The sequence below is a fragment of the Podarcis erhardii genome, assembly GCF_964252035.2.
Source record: "Podarcis erhardii genome assembly, chromosome: 9".
Lineage (NCBI taxonomy): Eukaryota > Metazoa > Chordata > Lepidosauria > Squamata > Lacertidae > Podarcis > Podarcis erhardii.
Window position 1 is genome coordinate 51,663,957 of NC_138512.1, and position 15,943 is coordinate 51,679,899.

General features: G+C 40.1%; 1 long non-coding RNA gene across 1 annotated transcript in view; it reads right to left on the reverse strand.

The window, feature by feature from the left end:
* The window catches only part of LOC309350508, a 155,634-nt gene that overhangs the window by 67,997 nt on the left and 71,694 nt on the right, over window positions 1–15,943 (reverse strand). The gene's annotated exons all lie outside the window — the stretch shown is intronic.

Sequence of the window (15,943 nt, forward strand, 5' to 3'; positions counted from 1 at the left end):
CCTTTTGATTTTTAAATTCTTTTATTTTAGAATGAGTGAAGCTGCATAAAAGAACCTCTGAGTTTATTGCATAATAAACACATGGAGTTGCAAAATGAACCACATAATCAATGCAGGTTATCTTGTTTCCAGCAGATGTGCTTTTCATTTCTGTCCAAGAAAGGGCATATCAGGCCTGGGGCAGGATGAAGCCTTCCTCTTTCTTTGCAGAAGTGCTGCCAACTGCATTGAAATTCAAATAAGGGGGAGTTTTCTGATTGTACACAAACTTAGATGCCAGTTTGATGCACCAACTGTAGGCACAACAAAACTCTTCTTCGGGAAGGCTGATGTGCCTTTACGAAAACAAGCAGAAAGCTCAGCGAACATTCGAATCAATGTACTGAAAGTCAGGCTGTGCACACGCAAAGACATTGCCTTGCTGAGAACTCCCTCGGATCTGTTATTTTGTGGGTGTGATTGACTTGCAAATGTCCATTCACCCTTTTTTTAGATGTTATATTGATTGCTCTTCCAATGCTTTGATGGGATGTATCAGGGTATGTGTTTGGTGGGAGGTTGCCCCTCCTCTCAGTCCCTCCTGCACTACCCTCCACCAGGTTCTTGTATTTCTGAGCGAATGAATAATAATAATAATGTTTGCCCTCCAGCACAGGGGTAGGAAAGCTAAGACCTGTCGGCCGGATGCGGCCCAATCGCCTTCTAAATCCTGCCCGTGGACGGTTCGGGGATCAGCGTGTTTTTACATGAGTAGAATGTGTGCTTTTATTTAAAATGCACCTCTGGGTTATTTGTGGGGCATAGGAATTCATTCATTTTTTCCCTTCAAAATATATTCTGGCCCCCAACAAGATCTGAGGGACAGTGGACCGGCTCACAGCTGAAAAAGGTTGCTGACCCCTGCTCTAGTATGTGTATTGCCTCTCTTGCATATTGCCTCTCTTTCTTGCGCATGCACACGGGCACCCCATACAGCAGAAAGGGAAAGGAGGAGGTGTGGAGGAGGTGGTGGTAGTTGAAATCCATTAGCTCCTTTGCTTGGACTCTCCTCTCACTCCTCCTTGCCACAGTTGCAGCCATTCTTCAGACAACCACTGTCAAGGTGCTCTCAGCAGCTGTCACAGTTCGGTCTGCAGGTGATCGAAGTCCCGGCTGAGGACTTCAGGACCGGGGGCAAGATGGGGTGGGAGCAGGAACAAAAGTCCAGAAGCCAGGAGTCCGAGGGTCAGGAAGCAAGGAGTCACAAAGTCCAGGGTCTGAGGATCAAGTAGGAAGTCAAGAAGCCAGGGTCTGAGGATCAGGAAGAAAGATGCCAAACACAGCAAGGCAGGAAGCGTGTTGCTGTGGCAAAGAGCCAAAGGCAAATGCTGACCTTATATCCCTTCCCGGCTCTTGCCACCAGGTGCAGTGAGTTACCAAGCGGCCTCACCTGTGCGGCCTTACCTGTTCTTCAGAACAAACTGAGGAAGGATTTTTATTTCAATCTTTACAGAGAGAGGCTATAGAACCCAGCCTTTTGTATAATGGTGAATCCAAGTGAATTGGTGAACCCAAGTGAATCTCCATCCTCTGTCTCTCCCATTTCCTCATTTGTCATCATCATCACCTCCTCTATGGGTGCCGCTAAGTGCCCTCTGTCTTTGAGCTCTTTGCTCTCGTACTCTTAAGGCTCACTGGGTTCTAGGAGATGGTGGGTCTAGAATGCTTTCTAGTGACAATGTGTCAGCCAGCTGCTGCTCTGTCTCTGCCTGCTTATCCTCTCCCATTATTTTCCAACTTTCCCCCTCATCTTCCACTGAGCTGTGACCTCTCACAAACTACTATTGTAAATCAATACTGTCTTCCTGGAAGGTTCAGGATGGGGAGGAGGTCTTCCCCACTTCTTCTCCTCCTCTGCCCAGCCCCTGACAACCACCTGGGTTAAATTATTTTCATGCACACATTTTACAGCTTTGCACAAGAATACTTAGTTAAGAAAATATACACACTGTGAATGTTCTGCTTTCAACATAAAAAGCAATGCCGTTCTCAGTTCATTCCTTCTTTTGCTTGGCTGGCGTTGTGTGTCAGTACTGTATATATCTGTCAACCAGCTTCAAGCTGCTGCATCTCCCTCTCTTGCCTCCTGTGGCAATCACACAGGGCCCCTGGACGTTTGACGGTCTATTGATCCTGTGCCACCACTGCAATTGCTTTTTCCGCTGCCACCACCCCGTATCTCACAGGGACACACAGAGTCCAGTCAGTTGTTAACATTAACAAATAATCAAGTTTATTTTTAAATGCAGGAACAAGCTTATGGTTACTGTTAATTTTTCTTGGCAGTTTCTTAAATCTTAGTTCCTAACAACTTCAAACTGTTTATTCCCAACTATCTATCTGACTCCACCTGACAATTCCTCTCATTCTCTCACAATACAACTCTACCAACCCACACCTAATCCTCCCTCTTCCTTCTTCAACTCCCAAACCTCAACTGACTTTCAAAACCTTCCACTCTAACTTTTACTCCCCCCTTGCATTCCCACTGGCCAATCACATTCTCACTCATTTAACCCTTTCCTAATGACCCACCTAGGAGGCAAACACCACACCTCTCTCATCAGGAACCCTCCTTTAGTTTTTTCCCCTAAGCCAACTGTTTCCTTTTCCTTCTGTGACATGGAGGGGGGAGGAGTTTGTGGTTTGGAGAGAAATGAAGCACTTATGGTGCAGGGCAGAAGGGGGAGCAGCCATCTTGCTTTGAACGTGGATCAGTTCCTCTTTTTCTGGAAAGGAGAAATTCAAAAGTTTGAAGAAAAGCAGAGCACAGATACAAAATTGGATATTACTAAGTGCTCAGCAACTCTGGAGTTTAATATGGATTTGTAGCTGCTTGTGACTCATGACCTCTTTCCCAGCATCAACATCCAACCAGCAGCCTGCACTCCCCAGCCTCCATAAAATTCAGATTTTCCTGATTCATAGATAATTCAATAAGGGAAGAAAATCCAATATAAAATTGCTTGTTACCTGACTGCAGATGTACTGAAGCACAGGGTGTCAGTGGTTTGTTTGTTTTTTACAAGTATGTTGGCATTTACTGGGTACTATTTATTACCACACCTCCTACTTCCATCGTGTTTCCATCAGCCCACATGAAAGAATGCAGCCTGCTCTATTGTTGTTGAAGGCACATTCTCAGTAATTTTATTTTCCAAACAGCTCCTTTTTTGCAGAAATGCTCTTCGGCAAGATAGCTGCATTCAAAATGGAAAATCAACTTTTAAATGGGGGGAAAGTGTGGGCTGCCACTTTTGGTAGACAATACAGGACAGTGAACATGGGGGGGGGGGGAGCACACACAGGATGTATCAAGTTCACTTTAAACTGCCGCATCTACACATCTTCATTCATAGTCTGACACCAGGAAGTATATGACCGAACAATGAATGAATGTTCAGAAGCAGTGTTGGTGGTAAGTTTCTGTCACTAGTTTTCTTAAAGAACTTTGTAGCTGACATGAATGAAATGTCAATAAAGCAATTTTTGAGTGACGTTTCTGTGAAACACTTCAGATGCAAGAAGATGCTTCTTCTGTCTACCAAAATTTAAATCCTAGCAATAATTACACTTTTCTGAATCTTTTTCAAACTGTGTTTCTACTTCATCTGTTGGGTGTGTTCAGTAGTAAGACAACAGTGATCAAAACTTTGTCCTGCCCAGGCGATGGAATGCCAAAGAAAATCCCACCCCCATTTTAGGCTTCAATACAATGCACACTTACTAGGGAATAAGTTCCATTGAAAATTCTGAGCAATCATGCATAGAGTCACAGTAATTGTAGGACCCGTGGCTGAGAGTAATGCTACTTCTGCCTCGTGAGAACCTCAGAGATAGGATTCCATATGATTCTTTCCTATGGATTATGTAGATTTTCAGAGCCAGGTTTTGCCAAAGAAGTAAGGTTTGAAGTGAGCCTTCTGTGTAAGGTTTGAAAAATAGTAGCATTCTCCATGGTAATATTTCCAAAAGTATTGTGCTTATTTTCCACACTGCCATTGGAATTAGAAATAATGAAGCTAAATCAATTACAGAAAACAATTACCGTATGACATTGTTATGGTCTAATAAACCAAGTAGGACTGCTAATGAAAATTTGTACCAGAAAACAAGTCAAGGTGGGTTGAGAGTAAGTAATATAACAAAATATTGCAGTGCCTCAAAAGTATCATTGATCTCTAAATGGTTGGAACATTGAAATATAACTTGGAAATCTTTTTTTTTATTTAAGATTTGCACTTACTAATCATGATTTTTATATGCAAGTCCCATTCTGTAAGATTAAAGTTTGAGAGATAGGCCATTGAATTGATCCAGCAAACTATTCTTATGTTCTTATCCCATCCCCATGATGGATGTGCTTGATCTTTTTTCTACTGAGGTAATCTTTAATATATTTTTGTGACAGCTGTACTTTTTCATATTTTAATAGAGTTTCTCAAAAGGATTCATAAGATGTGGTACATTTTGTCTGCCATTATTCCACTATTTATTTGAGTTGAAATAATTAAAATAACGATAAACACGCTTGATTTATTGCTTTTTGGGCCTGTTCATTGGAGATGATATGTCTTTGTTTGTAACAGTTGCTAAGATGAAATAGCTTTCCCCAGATTGTCATGTTTGAATGGTTCTATAATTGCCTTTCAAACATCTTCAATTAATGAAGATTGTGGTGGATTAAATCTATATGAGCATTTTCTCCATACGTTCATTATAGTTTTTGTGGAATTAGGTATATGTCAGGGACTGGACTGAACAGGAGGGCTGGGAAGTCTCCCCTCAGTCTGCTTGGCTCCTCTCAGAAGAGGAGGGGCAGTGGGAAGTTTCGCCCCCCCCCCCGTGTCCAGCAGTTTCAAGAGGAGAAGGAGACAGGGCTGAATTACAGCTGAAGGAAGAAATGCCTAGTTATGAGATAGTGGAGGAGGAGGAGGAGGGGAGAGTCAGAGAGCAGCCAGCAGAGACCTCCCTGGAGAGTCTGGGAGATCCTCTTTCTCCAAGGTCACGCCGATCTCTCCACATTCAAGAACAGAGAATGCAGAGAAGTGTGACTCCTGGGACTTTCCGTAGGTACTCAGGATGTTGTTGGGGATGGAAGAGGAGGGACTCAGAGTAGGCAACATCTCCTTTTTGTGGAGATATGGGTTCTTTGTCTTGCAACCAGATGACTGAATAAAAACCACAAATACGAACTTACTTGTTCTTCTTGCCTTTGATGCTACTGGGGGAGGAGAGGATTCTCCATGCCTGACAGTATGTTAGAGTCTTTTATGGTCTGCTTTGAATCAAACCAAGGTAATCTCCATAACTGATAATTATGTAACACCAGTTCTGCTTGTAGTAATATATCATTGTTGTTGTTGTTGCTGTTTAGTCATTTAGTTGTGTCCGACTCTTCGTGACCCCATGGACCAGAGCATGCCAGGCACTCCTGTTTTCCACTGCCTCCCACAGTTTGGTCAAACTCATATTAGTAGCTTCGAGTACACTGTCCAACCATCTCGTCCTCTGTCAGCTTTGAAGACTGTAATGCATTTTAAAAAACTTGGATGTGTCAATGACAATGTCTTCTCTCAGCATGACAGTAATATGTGTTGATTTCTTAAATGCAGCAGACTTGCCATGTTTTAGTTTTAAAAGATTGTTTACAAGGTTATTTAGTATTAGCGGAGTTTGACAACAAGAAGTTGCAGTTCATCATATATGGATGGGTGTGTGTGTGTGTGTGTGTGTGTACATGTATACACATATGCTTGCATGTGTCAACTTTTTCAAGTTAGGGAGGCACTTAGGATTCCATGCTCAAGTACATAAAAAAATCATGGAGCCCATTCTGCTCATTTGCCTCCTCAAGACACAAGATTTCAGGAGAGGTTTATAGCTCAGTGTTAGATCATCTGTGCTACATACATGCAGAAGGTCCCAGGTTCAATCCCAGGTGTCTCCGATAGGGCTGTGGAAGTCTGACTCAGTATAAGGCATCTTCTCATTGTCCCATAACTTGGTGATTCTCTATACTGTTGGAAAAGAAAGTAGCCATCTCAGAGGTAAGTCTTTTTGAGTTCAATGTACTCCTAAGTTGTAAGTCTGTAAACAGTTGCAGCCTAAGAGAGGCAATTCATAGCATCACAGAACTTATTTTAGCCAGTCCTAGTCAGCAGGACTAGGTGAAGGCTTGGCTATCTCTTACTTACAATTAAACCTTTAAAAGATAAAGGCAGCAGTCCTGTTCTGTGGTGGCATGTTGAATTTTTAGTGCTACTATTTGCTTGCTACCAGCTTTTGTTTTTTTAAAAAATCATGTTTATTGATTTTCCAATAAAAACAGCCAATCAAGATATCCGAATCATAATCCAAATAAAAATAATAAACTAAAATAAAAAAGGAACCAAATTATAGTCCTAATTGCAATTATTAATTTTTCCGGGCTCCCCACAGTCTGAAACTCTGAAGCGTATCTCCAAATCTTCCTTCCTGCCTCTTCTCATTGCTTTCATATTTTCCGCCTTCTGATCTTAACATTTTAAAGTTCTCCATCCTTGGCTATGCGATTCTCAGTCATGTAAAAAATCATATATGCTTTCATCTATCGAATACAGCTTTATTTGTAAATATATATTTTTTCAACTGTCTGTTTAGCAGTGCAGCTTTTCTTGACTTCATTCCAATCTTCCAATCCGGGCTGTTGTCCAAGTTTATCCTTTGACGTTTAATGACGCAGCAACTCCCAAGTTGTTTTTTTTTTTTTTTAATTTTTTATTAAGTTTTGCATAAGTATATTTCACAAACATACAAAAGACAAAAGTAAATAAAACAAACATAAAAAAGAAAAAAGACATACAATACATACTACCTAAACAACACAACTTAACATTAATTTTACAACAACATTGATCGACTTCCCTTTATCTCGATTTCGGATAATGTTATCTTAGTTGTCTATCTGCTGTATCTATTCCAAAATGACATTTGTGACGTAGTAAGCGTTATCTCATGCCTACTGTGATTTTTTTTTTTTGATACATATATATTTCTGATTAACATTTTGATGTACCCCTTATCTCTATTTCCATATATGTTCTAAATTTATCCCATTCATTACTAAATTTTGTACGTTTTTGATTTCTTATTTTTTGTGTCAATTTTGCCAATTCTAAATAATCCAATAATTTAAATTGCCACTCCTTTAATGTTGGGATTTTTGGTGTTTTCCAGCACTGTGCTATGAGGGTTCTAGCGGCAGCTGTTGCGTATTGGAAAAAGGTCCTATCTTCTTCTTTGATATCCTTGCCAATTATCCCCAGCAGGAAGGCTTCAGGCTTTTTGACAAACGTATATTTGAGAATTTTTTTTAATTCATTATAAATAGATTCCCAAATTTTTTTGAGAATCTCGCACGTCCACCACATGTGGAGGAATTCGCCCTCCTTGTTCTTGCATTTCCAACACAATTTATCACCTGTTCTATAAATTTTATGTAATTTTATCGGCGTTATGTACCATCTATACATCATCTTGTACATGTTTTCTTTGAGTGTCGTGCATGCTGAATAATTCATATCTTTGCGCCATAAAGCTTCCCATTTATCAAATTCTATGTTATACCCTAGATCTACCGCCCACTTCACCATCACCTCCTTTACTTCCTCGTCCTTGGTGTCCCACTCAAGCAACTGGTTGTACATTTTTGATAGTAATTTTGTTTTACTTTCTATTATTTCAATCTGGAATCTGGATTTTTTCTCACTTATTCCAATCTTTTTGTCTTCCCAAGTTGTTAAATCACTCCAATCCCGGATGTCCAAACCTTTCTTTTGAGATTTAATAACGCAGTACCTTCCACATTGTTGAGTTGTTACTATAAATTGTTGGGCAGACTGTTTGCAATATTGCAATGCAAATGAACTGTATTCCACAGATATACATCATTTGGCGATCGATCAGCCTCTTGGAGACCACAAAAGAGACCAGGCCCTAGAGGGGGGGCTGCCAGGCATCCATTCAGCCTTCTCTCTCGCTCATAAAGAAAAACTTCTGCAAACAGCTGCACTATATATTGCTACCAGCTTTTGGATACAGAGGGACTCAGGTGAAATTGTTAATGAAGAGCATGGTCTGTGGAGAAGGTTTCACCTCTGTTGCTGTGCTGTGGGCAGTGCTCTGTTATCAAGTTACAAAATCAATTCACTTGGATTTCTCTTTCCTTTTCTTAAGCACATAATGTTTCACAACTATCTATGAAGATAACTGTACTATTCTCAAGGGAGTGCCCAGTCCTTCAACACATTTCAGGTAGGTATGCCATGGGACTGAACTTATCTTTTTTTATCTCAGCAGCTTTTGTATCTCAGTGTGTTGCGCTTTCACACCTAGTTAGACTTCCAGTAAAGATTACTCACTTTTTCAAGATGACACTCAGATCACAATTCAATAGTCTACATCCTTTAATTATTCTGTTGCAAGCCATAATGAAACTTGGCCAGAAAACCTCATTGGTAGCACAGCAGGTGATTTGAAACAAGTGAAATGGAATGAGGAAAGAAAATCCACCAGAAGATTATCAGGCCCCGAATGAGGGAAAAAACCACGTACTGGTTTTGCCACTCATGAAAGGACAATTAATGTGAAATGTGAGTTTGGGTTCCCATATCAACAAAGAGGTTTCTGGGTGGGTTTGGGTTGGGTTTTTTTAAAGACACTTGGGAAACCATTGTGCAAATAGAGCACAAATACAACAGGAATGTTATATATAGTAATTATAAAAACAAATGTATTAAAAGATGGGACTGCTTACTCCACACCTGTATCTTGGCATTTGGGAATTACACTTACACCCACAAACAGAGCTTACTTCTCCTTCACCAACACTTTCTAGGAGCAGAAAATAGAGGCTGGCATTGTTTAGTCTTCCTAGATTCACACATCACTTCAGTCAAAATGGAGAGCTAGTACAACTTATTATCAGGTGTGGATAAGTGTACAGTATTGTTGATCAAGCTTGGCTTTTAAAAGAAGCCAGACTTCACTGCCTTCAAATAAGTTTTTCCTGCCAATTGTTCAACAGCTGAGACAGCTAGAGGAACCTTGTGCATTATGCTCCTAAAACATGTTAGTTTGTTCAATTAAATATGGTACGTTATGGTCCCATGGAGGACAGCTGTAAGGCAATTAAATCAACTCATCTATTTGCAAATTGGTCTTACCAGGATTCATTAAAATGCAGAGACTGTTGTTCTCCTAAATGCATGCTACTTAAAGGAGATTAAATAACTTGCTTTTGGGTTTCCATGTTTAAAAGTCCCTTGTACGAGTAGCAGGCTGGCTCATTATGTGGTATTGCTACTTCCAAACACTAGCATGTGCAGGCCACGCACCCCCCCCCCCTTCTGCTCAAGTGAGCTACCAATAAAAGAGACCACACAGTTGAATGGGATCAAATCAAGCCACAACTTCATTGACTACAGATGAGGTGGTTTGGCATAGGCATTGGGTAAGCATTTCAATTTCTGAGCTTCTTACCGGAAATAACATCAGGGGTCAACCAGGCAGCGAGGATTCCTAAGACTTACATCAAATAGGGGGATCCCTGAGTCCCCCATCTGGGCAAATGGACAGAAGCAACTCCATCATGGATCCCTTTAATGGGTTACCCTATTTCTGGAGGGGAAGGTGAGGGTACAACACCCCCCTCCAATCAAGCCTACAGTTACCCAATGTCTAAATTGCCAAAGGTGTGACAAGGTAGGCAAAACCTCCAGGTCATAGTCAATTTGCCTGAAATGCAAATTCTTACCTGACCCCGCTAACATGGCAACCACCACCAGTCATAGCAAGGTCAACTCAATGAGTAAATGCAAAACTACCAGAGTGAGTGAGTGGGTGGGGCCTGGCACAGGCTGCTTTTAAATCCCCTGGGAGTGGACCTGAGGGAAGCCTGATTGTGCCCTCATGCCTGCCCCCATGAGCCCAGCCCTCTGCGCTAGCCTGCCATTGGCCAACTCAGTAGGCTGACCTGGAGCAGGATTTTAAGATGGGAGCAGAAGTCAAAGCTCGTGCTCTGGCTGGGATCAGCTCCCCACACCAAGCCCTGCATTGTTGGTGGGGGAGGGGAGGCGCTGGCTGTCCCGCAAAGCCGCCACACCCCTAAAAGGGGGTAAGTGGACTTTTAGTACAGTGGTCAAAGAATTCCTAATCACACTCCTATTTGCAATTATCTCATGGAAGTATGGGAAAGATTCTATGCCCTCGTTGAGCAACAGTTAATCTAGAGAGGAAAGTACAGTGGTACCTCGAGTTAAGAACTTAATTCGTTCTGAGGTCCGTTCTTAACCTGAAACTGTTCTTAACCTGCTAGAAAAGTGGAAATCTGCCCCAAAACTTGCTCCGACCATAATGCTTTGAAAATGGAATTGAGACTAAACATAACCGGATCCTTCAGATGGAAAATGAATGACACTTTATTCAGAGATCAGGAGATTGTGAAGAAGGCCCAAAAAACTTTAAAAGATTACTTTGAGATAAATCTGAACACTACGGTGGAAAAAAGAACAATCTGGGACGCAAGTAAAGCGGTGATGAGAGGGTTTCTAATACAACAAAACACTGTAAAGAAAAGACTCTGGAATGAAAAGAAGCAGAAGATATTGGAGAGAATAAGTGAGGGTGAAAGGAAATTAAGATCTAGGCCCAAGTCTAAGGAAGTGCTGAGAGAAGTGAAATTTTACCAGGCCCAATATATGAAACTGATAAACCAAGAAGTGGAGTGGAAAATTAAACAAATGAGACAAAGATCTTTCGATTCAGCAAATAAATGTGGGAAACTGCTAGCATGGCAGTTGAAAAAAAGACAAAAACTAAATACAGTTACAAATCTAGAGATTGAAGGAAGAATGGTTCAGAAGCCTGAAGAAATTAGGAAATGTTTCCAGAGATATTTCAAAGATCTCTATGCACAAGGGCCGCAGAAAGAATCTGAGATAGATCAATTTATTAAAACTAACGGATTACAAAAAATTCCTCAGGAAATGAGAACAACCCTGAATGTTAAAGTTACACAGCAGGAAATCGAGAGTGCCATACAGAACCTTCAATTAGGCAAATCTCCAGGCCCTGATGGACTTACCTCCAAATATTATAAGGTTTTGAAGGACTATTTGACACAACCCTTGATGGAGGTATGTAACCAGATTATGGAGGGTAAGAAGGCACCAGAAACGTGGAAAGAAGCTTTCATCACATTGATTCCTAAAACAGAAACTGAAAAGACTCAACTTAAGAACTACCGTCCCATCTCACTCCTAAATGTGGATTACAAAATTTTTGCAGACATTTTGGCAAATAGATTTAAAAAAGTACTGAATGAAGTGATTCACAAGGACCAAGCAGGCTTTCTCCCGGGTAGGCATTTGTTTGACAACACGAGAAACATTATTGACATTTTGGAACTCTTACAAACAAATATTAACACTAGAGCGGCGTTAATTTTTATTGATGCGGAGAAAGCCTTTGACAACATTTCTTGGATGTTCATGAAGAAAAATTTGGAAGGAATGGGAGTGGGACGGGGGTTTGAAAATGGTATAGAAGCAATATATTCAGACCAAAAAGCTAAATTGATAGTAAACAATGTGGTGACGGAGGAATTCAATATTGAAAAAGGGACACGACAGGGGTGCCCTCTATCCCCATTATTGTTTATCTCGGTCCTGGAGGTGCTTTTGAACATGATTAGAAGGGACCAGTCAGTTCGGGGCATTGAGGTCGGAGTGAAACAATATAAACTGAAAGCATTTGCAGATGATTTGGTACTAACATTACAGGAGCCAGTTTCTAGCACAAAAAGGGTTTTGGATTTAATATCTGATTATGGTCGGGTGGCGGGATTTAAGTTGAACAAGCAAAAGACTAAGGTCTTAGCTAAGAACCTAACGTCTACAGAAACAGATGAGTTTTTGAAAGAGACAGGATTAAATGTGGTTAAAAAGGTAAAATATTTAGGGGTGTTCTTGACTTCTAAAAACTTGAATTTGTTTAAGGACAACTATGAGAAATGTTGGTCAGAAATCAAAAGGGATTTGGAAACTTGGACAAGACTAAAACTTTCCTTGTTAGGCCGAATAGCAGCTATAAAGATGAATGTTTTGCCGAAAATGTTATTTTTGTTTCAGACCCTGCAGATTGTGGACAAAGTGGTGTGCTTCGGAAAGTGGCAGAAGGATATTTCTAAGTTCGTCTGGCAGGGCAAAAAGCCCCGAATTAAGTTTAAAATACTAACAGATGCGAAAGAAAGGGGGGGATTTGCCCTGCCAGACTTGAGGTTATATTATGAATCCGCAGCCTTCTGCTGGTTGAAAGACTGGTTTTTGTTAGAGAACACCGATGTCCTAGATCTGGAAGGGTTTGATAACGCTTTTGGGTGGCATGCGTATTTGTGGTATGACAAGGTTAAAGTTCATAAAATGTTCAAAAACCATATTGTTAGAAGAGCAATCTTTATGGTCTGGACAAAATATAAAGACTTATTGGAGAGCAAAACACCAAGGTGGCTTTCACCGGCAGAGGCCAAGGCACGTAAGAGACTTAACATGGAGGCCTATTGGTCAAAATATTGGGAATTAATAGAAAAAGATGGTGACAATTGGAAGCTGCAGAGTTTTGAAAATGTAAAAAGTAAGGTGCGAGACTGGTTGCATTATGCCCAAATTCGGGAAATTTTCAAAACAGACAAAAAGGTTGGGTTCCAGGTGGAAAAATCGAAATTAGAGACAGAATTGTTAGAACCTAAAGACAAATTACTTTCAAGAATGTATAACTTGTTGCTTAAATGGAATACACAGGATGAGACAGTCAAATCCGCCATGATAAAGTGGGCACAGGATATTGGACATAACATTATGTTTGAGGACTGGGAAAGGTTATGGACCACCGGATTGAAATTCACGGCATGTAGTGCCCTGAAAGAAAATATTATGAAAATGATATACCGGTGGTACATGACCCCAGTCAAGCTTGCTAAGATATATCACCTGTCTGATAATAAATGCTGGAAGTGTAAAGAGGCGGAAGGGACGTTCTTTCATCTCTGGTGGACATGTCCGAAAGTGAAGGCCTTTTGGGAAATGATCTATAATGAGTTAAAAAAGGTATTTAGATATACCTTGCCTAAGAAACCGGAGGCCTTCCTTCTGGGCATTGTAGACCAGAATGTGTTAAAGAAGGATAGAACTTTTTTTATGTATGCTACAACAGCAGCAAGAATTCTCATCGCAAAGTGTTGGAAGACACAAGATTTACCCACACTGGAGGAATGGCAGACGCAGTTGATGGACTATATGGAACTGGCGGAAATGACTGGCAGAATCCGAGACTTGGGAGAAGAAAAAATGGAAGAGGACTGGAAAAAATTTAAGGACTATCTACAAAAATATTATAAGCTGTATGAATGTTAAGAAAATGCACTTTTTAGGAAATATTAGCCCCAGCAAGGATAATTAGGTGAAATGAAAACTAAGGCACAAGAAAAAGAGAGGTGAAATTAAGAAAAATCTTTATTGCATTATGTTTTAATTACAATATATAAGATCATGGTTACAATAACTTTGACTTTGGTAACATGAAATTGAAAGATACAATAATGAACTGAAAGATACAATAAGTAAAATGGGTAATATGACAAAATGAAAGATACAATAAGTGATGAAATAAGATAACAAAATGCTGAAGTTGGTATTATAAATAATGCAGATTCGGGAAAATGTGGGGAAGTCCAAAAGATTCTGTAAAAGAAATATGATTTATGAAACTTTTGTATTTTATTCTTTGTTCTTTTTTATTCTGTAAAACTAATAAAAATATTTTTTTAAAAAAATGAAACTGTTCTTAACCTGAAGCACCACTTTAGCTAATGTGGCCTCCTGTCGCCGCCACACAATTTCTGTTCTCATCCTGAAGCAAAGTTCTTAACCCGAGGTACTATTTCTGGATTAGCGGGGTCTGTAATCTGAAGCGTCTGTAACCTGAGGTATCACTGTACTGGGAAAAAAAAAACTGCAGAGTGCTTATGTCAAAAGAATCACTGCAGTATTATTTAAAACATTCAGACCACCACAACAATCTGCAGTGGTACCTCTACTTATGAACTTAATTCATTCTGGAGGTCCGTTCTTAACCTGAAACTGTTCTTAACTAGAGGCATGCTTTCGCTAATGGGGCCTCTTGCTGCTGCTGCGCCGCCAGCGCACGATTTTCGTTCTTATCCTGGGGCAAAGTTCTTAACTTGAGGTAACTCTTCCAGGCTAGTGGAGTTTGTAACCTGAAGTGCTTGTAACCTGAGGCGTTTGTAACTCGAGGTACCACTGTATGTGTTAAGCAGCTAGCTTGTGCTTATCAGGCAGAACTAGAGCTGAGCATTAGGAGTTAGGTGTAATATTACTCTATATTTATTTTACTCTATTTATTATTATTTATTATTATATTTAATTTACTCTATACTTTAATTTACTCTATTTATTAGTCGGCTGTGTCTAAGGTATAAGACTGCGTATGCACAATACTTTAAAGCCCATTCAAAACACATTCTTTCTTTCAAATAACTATGGGCACTGTAGTTTACACCTCACAGAGTTACAGTTCCCTGAATGTGTAGTCTCTAACCCCTATCACAGAAATGCATCATTATCCCCATTATTTTACACAGAGGGAGTTTTATTTGCAGAGAAGAGAACATTAAGCTTTAGCCAAGATCATATTTACTTCCACACTAGACCTTAAATTTATATTCCTGTCATTCTGATGTTCTTTCAGCATGATCAATCCCAAATGGCAGAATCATTATGGAAGATTAAGATCAGACCTGCAGAACTTGAGGGAGAGGAACTCATCAGTCATGCAGCAGTTGGCACAAATGGTGTTAGGGAAATGATGCTGAAGTTGGCTACTAGATTTCAGTTCCTCATCTGCACAAAAAATCAAGAAGGATGCTGCCCAAAATTCAAATGCAGTATTTTTTCAAAAATATATATATTGTTAATTAAGGACACACGTCATGGTTTGTTAACAATACCCTTTCAAAGTGATACAATACAAAGAAATTTGGGAACCCACGTTAAAATTTGGGTTTTCCACATCTGCAATATATGAAGGAATGAAACTTTATTTGTGTCAGCCATAGGCCATAGCAACAAAATAACATTGCAATATACACAGAACAGAAATAAAAAGTTGATTATATAAAACACAGTTTAGGGTCCTGAATCAGCAGTCAAATGGTGGATCTTATTCCGATTGCCCCAGCTAAAAACCTTGCAGCCTTTGCTGTCACCTGCTCATCTTGATCTGCCAAAAGAAAGTTACAGATAGGTAGCCGTGTTGGTCTGCCATAGTCAAAACAAAACAAATTCCTTCCAGTAGCACCTTAAAGACCAACTAAGTCAGTTCTTGGTATGAGCTTTCGTGTGAAGTGTGCATGCACACGAAAGCTCATACCAAGAACTGACTTAGTTGGTCTTTAAGGTGCTACTGGAAGGAATTTGTTTTGTTTTGCCAAAAGAAAGGACACTGTGGCAGTGGCTGGGCGACCTGGAATGGACAATAAGAGAGGGGTGATAATCTCATTCCTCAAGTCTTTATAAAGAGTGCATGCACACGAAAGCTCATACCTAGAACTAACTTAGTTGGTCTTTAAGGTGCTACTGGAAGGAATTTTTTGTTTTGAAGATATTAAACGTTAGGTAATATTCAACATTAAATAATTTCCTCTCAAACATGTGACATTAGTGTAACTCCAGAGCATACAGAAACTTGCTCCAGAGGAGCCACTCTCCTTCCTCTTGCAATGGAGAGTGGAAATGGGGGGGCAGGACAATGCATAATTCCGATACACTGCTGCTGCTGTTAATCTAAT